A 10,176-nucleotide genomic window follows, 5' to 3' on the forward strand; every position below is an offset into this window, starting at 1 on the left:
GATTTTCGCTCTAATAGGGCACCGCAGCTGACGCGGGCGATACGAGGGAGCCAATTAAACGGCGCCGAAATTGTCTTGTCAGTGACCGCGCAGTATTGGGATTTTTGCTCTAATAGGGCCCCGCAGCTGACGCGGGCGATACGAGGGAGCCAATTAAACGGCGCCGAAATTGTCTTGTCAGTGACCGCGCAGTATTGGGATTTTCGCTCTAATAGGGCACCGCAGCTGACGCGGGCGATACGAGGGAGCCAATTAAACGGCGCCGAAATTGTCTTGTCAGTGACCGCGCAGTATTGGGATTTTCGCTCTAATAGGGCACCGCAGCCGACGCGGGCGATACGAGGGAGCCAATTAAACGGCGCCGAAATTGTCTTGTCAGTGACCGCGCAGTATTGGGATTTTCGCTCTAATAGGGCACCGCAGCCGACGCGGGCGATACGAGGGAGCCAATTAAACGGCGCCGAAATTGTCTTGTCAGTGACCGCGCAGTATTGGGATTTTCGCTCTAATAGGGCACCGCAGCTGACGCGGGCGATACGAGGGAGCCAATTAAACGGCGCCGAAATTGTCTTGTCAGTGACCGCGCAGTATTGGGATTTTCGCTCTAATAGGGCACCGCAGCCGACGCGGGCGATACGAGGGAGCCAATTAAACGGCGCCGAAATTGTCTTGTCAGTGACCGCGCAGTATTGGGATTTTCGCTCTAATAGGGCACCGCAGCTGACGCGGGCGATACGAGGGAGCCAATTAAACGGCGCCGAAATTGTCTTGTCAGTGACCGCGCAGTATTGGGATTTTCGCTCTAATAGGGCACCGCAGCCGACGCGGGCGATACGAGGGAGCCAATTAAACGGCGCCGAAATTGTCTTGTCAGTGACCGCGCAGTATTGGGATTTTCGCTCTAATAGGGCACCGCAGCTGACGCGGGCGATACGAGGGAGCCAATTAAACGGCGCCGAAATTGTCTTGTCAGTGACCGCGCAGTATTGGGATTTTCGCTCTAATAGGGCCCCGCAGCCGACGCGGGCGATACGAGGGAGCCAATTAAACGGCGCCGAAATTGTCTTGTCAGTGACCGCGCAGTATTGGGATTTTCGCTCTAATAGGGCACCGCAGCTGACGCGGGCGATACGAGGGAGCCAATTAAACGGCGCCGAAATTGTCTTGTCAGTGACCGCGCAGTATTGGGATTTTCGCTCTAATAGGGCCCCGCAGCCGACGCGGGCGATACGAGGGAGCCAATTAAACGGCGCCGAAATTGTCTTGTCAGTGACCGCGCAGTATTGGGATTTTCGCTCTAATAGGGCACCGCAGCCGACGCGGGCGATACGAGGGAGCCAATTAAACGGCGCCGAAATTGTCTTGTCAGTGACCGCGCAGTATTGGGATTTTCGCTCTAATAGGGCCCCGCAGCCGACGCGGGCGATACGAGGGAGCCAATTAAACGGCGCCGAAATTGTCTTGTCAGTGACCGCGCAGTATTGGGATTTTCGCTCTAATAGGGCACCGCAGCCGACGCGGGCGATACGAGGGAGCCAATTAAACGGCGCCGAAATTGTCTTGTCAGTGACCGCGCAGTCTTGGGATTTTCGCTCTAATAGGGCACCGCAGCCGACGCGGGCGATACGAGGGAGCCAATTAAACGGCGCCGAAATTGTCTTGTCAGTGACCGCGCAGTATTGGGATTTTCGCTCTAATAGGGCACCGCAGCCGACGCGGGCGATACGAGGGAGCCAATTAAACGGCGCCGAAATTGTCTTGTCAGTGACCGCGCAGTATTGGGATTTTCGCTCTAATAGGGCACCGCAGCCGACGCGGGCGATACGAGGGAGCCAATTAAACGGCGCCGAAATTGTCTTGTCAGTGACCGCGCAGTATTGGGATTTTCGCTCTAATAGGGCACCGCAGCCGACGCGGGCGATACGAGGGAGCCAATTAAACGGCGCCGAAATTGTCTTGTCAGTGACCGCGCAGTATTGGGATTTTCGCTCTAATAGGGCACCGCAGCCGACGCGGGCAATACGAGGGAGCCAATTAAACGGCGCCGAAATTGTCTTGTCAGTGACCGCGCAGTATTGGGATTTTCGCTCTAATAGGGCCCCGCAGCCGACGCGGGCGATACGAGGGAGCCAATTAATCGGCGCCGAAATTGTCTTGTCAGTGACCGCGCAGTATTGGGATTTTCGCTCTAATAGGGCCCCACAGCCGACGCGGGCGATACGAGGGAGCCAATTAAACGGCGCCGAAATTGTCTTGTCAGTGACCGCGCAGTATTGGGATTTTCGCTCTAATAGGGCACCGCAGCCGACGCGGGCGATACGAGGGAGCCAATTAAACGGCGCCGAAATTGTCTTGTCAGTGACCGCGCAGTATTGGGATTTTCGCTCTAATAGGGCACCGCAGCCGACGCGGGCGATACGAGGGAGCCAATTAAACGGCGCCGAAATTGTCTTGTCAGTGACCGCGCAGTATTGGGATTTTCGCTCTAATAGGGCCCCGCAGCCGACGCGGGCGATACGAGGGAGCCAACTAAACGGCGGCGAAATTGTCTTGTCAGTGACCGCGCAGTATTGGGATTTTCGCTCTAATAGGGCCCCGCAGCCGACGCGGGCGATAAAAGGGAGCCAATTAAACGGCGCCGAAATTGTCTTGTCAGTGACCGCGCAGTATTGGGATTTTCGCTCTAATAGGGCACCGCAGCCGACGCGGGCGATACGAGGGAGCCAATTAAACGGCGCCGAAATTGTCTTGTCAGTTACCGCGCAGCATTGGGATTTTCGCTCTAATAGGGCACCGCAGCCGACGCGGGCGATACGAGGGAGCCAATTAAACGGCGCCGAAATTGTCTTGTCAGTGACCGCGCAGTATTGGGATTTTCGCTCTAATAGGGCACCGCAGCCGACGCGGGCGATACGAGGGAGCCAATTAAACGGCGCCGAAATTGTCTTGTCAGTGACCGCGCAGTATTGGGATTTTCGCTCTAATAGGGCCCCGCAGCCGACGCGGGCGATACGAGGGAGCCAATTAAACGGCGCCGAAATTGTCTTGTCAGTGACCGTGCAGTATTGGGATTTTCGCTCTAATAGGGCACCGCAGCCGACGCGGGCGATACGAGGGAGCCAATTAAACGGCGCCGAAATTGTCTCGTCAGTGACCGCGCAGTATTGGGATTTTCGCTCTAATAGGGCACCGCAGCCGACGCGGGCGATACGAGGGAGCCAATTAAACGGCGCCGAAATTGTCTTGTCAGTGACCGCGCAGTATTGGGATTTTCGCTCTAATAGGGCACCGCAGCCGACGCGGGCGATACGAGGGAGCCAATTAAACGGCGCCGAAATTGTCTTGTCAGTGACCGCGCAGTATTGGGATTTTCGCTCTAATAGGGCCCCGCAGCCGACGCGGGCGATACGAGGGAGCCAATTAAACGGCGCCGAAATTGTCTCGTCAGTGACCGCGCAGTATTGGGATTTTCGCTCTAATAGGGCACCGCAGCCGACGCGGGCGATACGAGGGAGCCAATTAAACGGCGCCGAAATTGTCTTGTCAGTGACCGCGCAGTATTGGGATTTTCGCTCTAATAGGGCCCCGCAGCCGACGCGGGCGATACGAGGGAGCCAATTAAACGGCGCCGAAATTGTCTCGTCAGTGACCGCGCAGTATTGGGATTTTCGCTCTAATAGGGCACCGCAGCCGACGCGGGCGATACGAGGGAGCCAATTAAACGGCGCCGAAATTGTCTTGTCAGTGACCGCGCAGTATTGGGATTTTCGCTCTAATAGGGCACCGCAGCCGACGCGGGCGATACGAGGGAGCCAATTAAACGGCGCCGAAATTGTCTTGTCAGTGACCGCGCAGTATTGGGATTTTCGCTCTAATAGGGCCCCGCAGCCGACGCGGGCGATACGAGGGAGCCAATTAAACGGCGCCGAAATTGTCTTGTCAGTGACCGCGCAGTATTGGGATTTTCGCTCTAATAGGGCACCGCAGCCGACGCGGGCGATACGAGGGAGCCAATTAAACGGCGCCGAAATTGTCTTGTCAGTGACCGCGCAGTATTGGGATTTTCGCTCTAATAGGGCACCGCAGCCGACGCGGGCGATACGAGGGAGCCAATTAAACGGCGCCGAAATTGTCTTGTCAGTGACCGCGCAGTATTGGGATTTTCGCTCTAATAGGGCCCCGCAGCCGACGCGGGCGATACGAGGGAGCCAATTAAACGGCGCCGAAATTGTCTTGTCAGTGACCGCGCAGTATTGGGATTTTCGCTCTAATAGGGCACCGCAGCCGACGCGGGCGATACGAGGGAGCCAATTAAACGGCGCCGAAATTGTCTTGTCAGTGACCGCGCAGTATTGGGATTTTCGCTCTAATAGGGCACCGCAGCCGACGCGGGCGATACGAGGGGAGCCAATTAAACGGCGCCGAAATTGTCTTGTCAGTGACCGCGCAGTATTGGGATTTTCGCTCTAATAGGGCACCGCAGCCGACGCGGGCGATACGAGGGAGCCAATTAAACGGCGCCGAAATTGTCTTGTCAGTGACCGCGCGAGTATTGGGATTTTCGCTCTAATAGGGCCCCGCAGCCGACGCGGGCGATACGAGGGAGCCAATTAAACGGCGCCGAAATTGTCTTGTCAGTGACCGCGCAGTATTGGGATTTTCGCTCTAATAGGGCACCGCAGCCGACGCGGGCGATACGAGGGAGCCAATTAAACGGCGCCGAAATTGTCTTGTCAGTGACCGCGCAGTATTGGGATTTTCGCTCTAATAGGGCACCGCAGCCGACGCGGGCGATACGAGGGAGCCAATTAAACGGCGCCGAAATTGTCTTGTCAGTGACCGTGCAGTATTGGGATTTTCGCTCTAATAGGGCCCCGCAGCCGACGCGGGCGATACGAGGGAGCCAATTAAACGGCGCCGAAATTGTCTTGTCAGTGACCGCGCAGTATTGGGATTTTCGCTCTAATAGGGCCCCGCAGCCGACGCGGGCGATACGAGGGAGCAATTAAACGGCGCCGAAATTGTCTTGTCAGTGACCGCGCAGTATTGGGATTTTCGCTCTAATAGGGCACCGCAGCCGACGCGGGCGATACGAGGGAGCCAATTAAACGGCGCCGAAATTGTCTTGTCAGTGACCGCGCAGTATTGGGATTTTCGCTCTAATAGGGCCCCGCAGCCGACGCGGGCGATACGAGGGAGCCAATTAAACGGCGCCGAAATTGTCTTGTCAGTGACCGCGCAGTATTGGGATTTTCGCTCTAATAGGGCACCGCAGCCGACGCGGGCGATACGAGGGAGCCAATTAAACGGCGCCGAAATTGTCTTGTCAGTGACCGCGCAGTATTGGGATTTTCGCTCTAATAGGGCACCGCAGCCGACGCGGGCGATACGAGGGAGCCAATTAAACGGCGCCGAAATTGTCTCGTCAGTGACCGCGCAGTATTGGGATTTTCGCTCTAATAGGGCACCGCAGCCGACGCGGGCGATACGAGGGAGCCAATTAAACGGCGCCGAAATTGTCTCGTCAGTGACCGCGCAGTATTGGGATTTTCGCTCTAATAGGGCACCGCAGCCGACGCGGGCGATACGAGGGAGCCAATTTAAACGGCGCCGAAATTGTCTTGTCAGTGACCGCGCAGTATTGGGATTTTCGCTCTAATAGGGCCCCGCAGCCGACGCGGGCGATACGAGGGAGCCAATTAAACGGCGCCGAAATTGTCTCGTCAGTGACCGCGCAGTATTGGGATTTTCGCTCTAATAGGGCACCGCAGCCGACGCGGGCCGATACGAGGGAGCCAATTAAACGGCGCCGAAATTGTCTTGTCAGTGACCGCGCAGTATTGGGATTTTCGCTCTAATAGGGCACCGCAGCCGACGCGGGCGATACGAGGGAGCCAATTAAAACGGCGCCGAAATTGTCTTGTCAGTGACCGCGCAGTATTGGGATTTTCGCTCTAATAGGGCACCGCAGCCGACGCGGGCGATACGAGGGAGCCAATTAAACGGCGCCGAAATTGTCTTGTCAGTGACCGTGCAGTATTGGGATTTTCGCTCTAATAGGGCCCCGCAGCCGACGCGGGCGATACGAGGGAGCCAATTAAACGGCGCCGAAATTGTCTTGTCAGTGACCGCGCAGTATTGGGATTTTCGCTCTAATAGGGCCCCGCAGCCGACGCGGGCGATACGAGGGAGCCAATTAAACGGCGCCGAAATTGTCTTGTCAGTGACCGCGCAGTATTGGGATTTTCGCTCTAATAGGGCACCGCAGCCGACGCGGGCGATACGAGGGAGCCAATTAAACGGCGCCGAAATTGTCTTGTCAGTGACCGCGCAGTATTGGGATTTTCGCTCTAATAGGGCCCCGCAGCCGACGCGGGCGATACGAGGGAGCCAATTAAACGGCGCCGAAATTGTCTTGTCAGTGACCGCGCAGTATTGGGATTTTCGCTCTAATAGGGCACCGCAGCCGACGCGGGCCATTCGAGGGAGCCAATTAAACGGCGCCGAAATTGTCTTGTCAGTGACCGCGCAGTATTGGGATTTTCGCTCAAATAGGGCCCCGCAGCCGACGCGGGCGATACGAGGGAGCCAATTAAACGGCGCCGAAATTGTCTTGTCAGTGACCGCGCAGTATTGGGATTTTCGCTCTAATAGGGCCCCGCAGCCGACGCGGGCGATACGAGGGAGCCAATTAAACGGCGCCGAAATTGTCTTGTCAGTGACCGCGCAGTATTGGGATTTTCGCTCTAATAGGGCACCGCAGCCGACGCGGGCGATACGAGGGAGCCAATTAAACGGCGCCGAAATTGTCTTGTCAGTGACCGCGCAGTATTGGGATTTTCGCTCTAATAGGGCACCGCAGCCGACGCGGGCGATACGAGGGAGCCAATTAAAACGGCGCCGAAATTGTCTTGTCAGTGACCGCGCAGTATTGGGATTTTCGCTCTAATAGGGCACCGCAGCCGACGCGCACGATACGAGGGAGCCAATTAAACGGCGCCGAAATTGTCTTGTCAGTGACCGCGCAGTATTGGGATTTTCGCTCTAATAGGGCACCGCAGCCGACGCGGGCGATACGAGGGAGCCAATTAAACGGCGCCGAAATTGTCTTGTCAGTGACCGCGCAGTATTGGGATTTTCGCTCTAATAGGGCACCGCAGCCGACGCGGGCGATACGAGGGAGCCAATTAAACGGCGCCGAAATTGTCTTGTCAGTGACCGCGCAGTATTGGGATTTTCGCTCTAATAGGGCACCGCAGCCGACGCGGGCGATACGAGGGAGCCAATTAAACGGCGCCGAAATTGTCTTGTCAGTGACCGCGCAGTATTGGGATTTTCGCTCTAATAGGGCACCGCAGCCGACGCGGGCGATACGAGGGAGCCAATTAAACGGCGCCGAAATTGTCTTGTCAGTGACCGCGCAGTATTGGGATTTTCGCTCTAATAGGGCACCGCAGCCGACGCGGGCGATACGAGGGAGCCAATTAAACGGCGCCGAAATTGTCTTGTCAGTGACCGCGCAGTATTGGGATTTTCGCTCTAATAGGGCACCGCAGCCGACGCGGGCGATACGAGGGAGCCAATTAAACGGCGCCGAAATTGTCTTGTCAGTGACCGCGCAGTATTGGGATTTTCGCTCTAATAGGGCACCGCAGCCGACGCGGGCGATACGAGGGAGCCAATTAAACGGCGCCGAAATTGTCTTGTCAGTGACCGCGCAGTATTGGGATTTTCGCTCTAATAGGGCACCGCAGCCGACGCGGGCGATACGAGGGAGCCAATTAAACGGCGCCGAAATTGTCTTGTCAGTGACCGCGCAGTATTGGGATTTTCGCTCTAATAGGGCACCGCAGCCGACGCGGGCGATACGAGGGAGCCAATTAAACGGCGCCGAAATTGTCTTGTCAGTGACCGCGCAGTATTGGGATTTTCGCTCTAATAGGGCACCGCAGCCGACGCGGGCGATACGAGGGAGCCAATTAAACAGCGCCGAAATTGTCTTGTCAGTGACCGCGCAGTATTGGGATTTTCGCTCTAATAGGGCACCGCAGCCGACGCGGGCGATACGAGGGAGCCAATTAAACGGCGCCGAAATTGTCTTGTCAGTGACCGCGCAGTATTGGGATTTTCGCTCTAATAGGGCACCGCAGCCGACGCGGGCGATACGAGGGAGCCAATTAAACGGCGCCGAAATTGTCTTGTCAGTGACCGCGCAGTATTGGGATTTTCGCTCTAATAGGGCACCGCAGCCGACGCGGGCGATACGAGGGAGCCAATTAAACAGCGCCGAAATTGTCTTGCCAGTGACCGCGCAGTATTGGGATTTTCGCTCTAATAGGGCACCGCAGCCGACGCGGGCGATATGAGGGAGCCAATTAAACGGCGCCGAAATTGTCTTGTCAGTGACCGCGCAGTATTGGGGTTTTCGCTCTAATAGGGCACCGCAGCCGACGCGGGCGATACGAGGGAGCCAATTAAACAGCGCCGAAATTGTCTTGTCAGTGACCGCGCAGTATTGGGATTTTCGCTCTAATAGGGCACCGCAGCCGACGCGGGCGATACGAGGGAGCCAATTAAACGGCGCCGAAATTGTCTTGTCAGTGACCGCGCAGTATTGGGATTTTCGCTCTAATAGGGCACCGCAGCCGACGCGGGCGATACGAGGGAGCCAATTAAACGGCGCCGAAATTGTCTTGTCAGTGACCGCGCAGTATTGGGATTTTCGCTCTAATAGGGCACCGCAGCCGACGCGGGCGATACGAGGGAGCCAATTAAACGGCGCCGAAATTGTCTTGTCAGTGACCGCGCAGTATTGGGATTTTCGCTCTAATAGGGCACCGCAGCCGACGCGGGCGATATGAGGGAGCCAATTAAACGGCGCCGAAATTGTCTTGTCAGTGACCGCGCAGTATTGGGATTTTCGCTCTAATAGGGCCCCGCAGCCGACGCGGGCGATACGAGGGAGCCAATTAAACGGCGCCGAAATTGTCTTGTCAGTGACCGCGCAGTATTGGGATTTTCGCTCTAATAGGGCACCGCAGCCGACGCGGGCGATACGAGGGAGCCAATTAAACGGCGCCGAAATTGTCTTGTCAGTGACCGCGCAGTATTGGGATTTTCGCTCTAATAGGGCCCCGCAGCCGACGCGGGCGATACGAGGGAGCCAATTAAACGGCGCCGAAATTGTCTTGTCAGTGACCGCGCAGTATTGGGATTTTCGCTCTAATAGGGCACCGCAGCCGACGCGGGCGATACGAGGGAGCCAATTAAACGGCGCCGAAATTGTCTTGTCAGTGACCGCGCAGTATTGGGATTTTCGCTCTAATAGGGCCCCGCAGCCGACGCGGGCGATACGAGGGAGCCAATTAAACGGCGCCGAAATTGTCTTGTCAGTGACCGCGCAGTATTGGGATTTTCGCTCTAATAGGGCACCGCAGCCGACGCGCACGATACGAGGGAGCCAATTATACGGCGCCGAAATTGTCTTGTCAGTGACCGCGCAGTATTGGGATTTTCGCTCTAATAGGGCACCGCAGCCGACGCGGGCGATACGAGGGAGCCAATTAAACGGCGCCGAAATTGTCTTGTCAGTGACCGCGCAGTATTGGGACTTTCGCTCTAATAGGGCACCGCAGCCGACGCGGGCGATACGAGGGAGCCAATTAAACGGCGCCGAAATTGTCTTGTCAGTGACCGCGCAGTATTGGGATTTTCGCTCTAATAGGGCACCGCAGCCGACGCGGGCGATACGAGGGAGCCAATTAAACAGCGCCGAAATTGTCTTGTCAGTGACCGCGCAGTATTGGGATTTTCGCTCTAATAGGGCACCGCAGCCGACGCGGGCGATACGAGGGAGCCAATTAAACGGCGCCGAAATTGTCTTGTCAGTGACCGCGCAGTATTGGGATTTTCGCTCTAATAGGGCACCGCAGCCGACGCGCACGATACGAGGGAGCCAATTAAACGGCGCCGAAATTGTCTTGTCAGTGACCGCGCAGTATTGGGATTTTCGCTCTAATAGGGCACCGCAGCCGACGCGGGCGATACGAGGGAGCCAATTAAACGGCGCCGAAATTGTCTTGTCAGTGACCGCGCAGTATTGGGATTTTCGCTCTAATAGGGCACCGCAGCCGACGCGGGCGATACGAGGGAGCCAATTAAACGGCGCCGAAATTG

Source organism: Ixodes scapularis, unplaced genomic scaffold (genome assembly GCF_016920785.2).
Source record: "Ixodes scapularis isolate PalLabHiFi unplaced genomic scaffold, ASM1692078v2 ptg001857l_1___fragment_3__unscaffolded, whole genome shotgun sequence".
Taxonomy (NCBI): Eukaryota; Metazoa; Arthropoda; class Arachnida; order Ixodida; family Ixodidae; genus Ixodes; species Ixodes scapularis.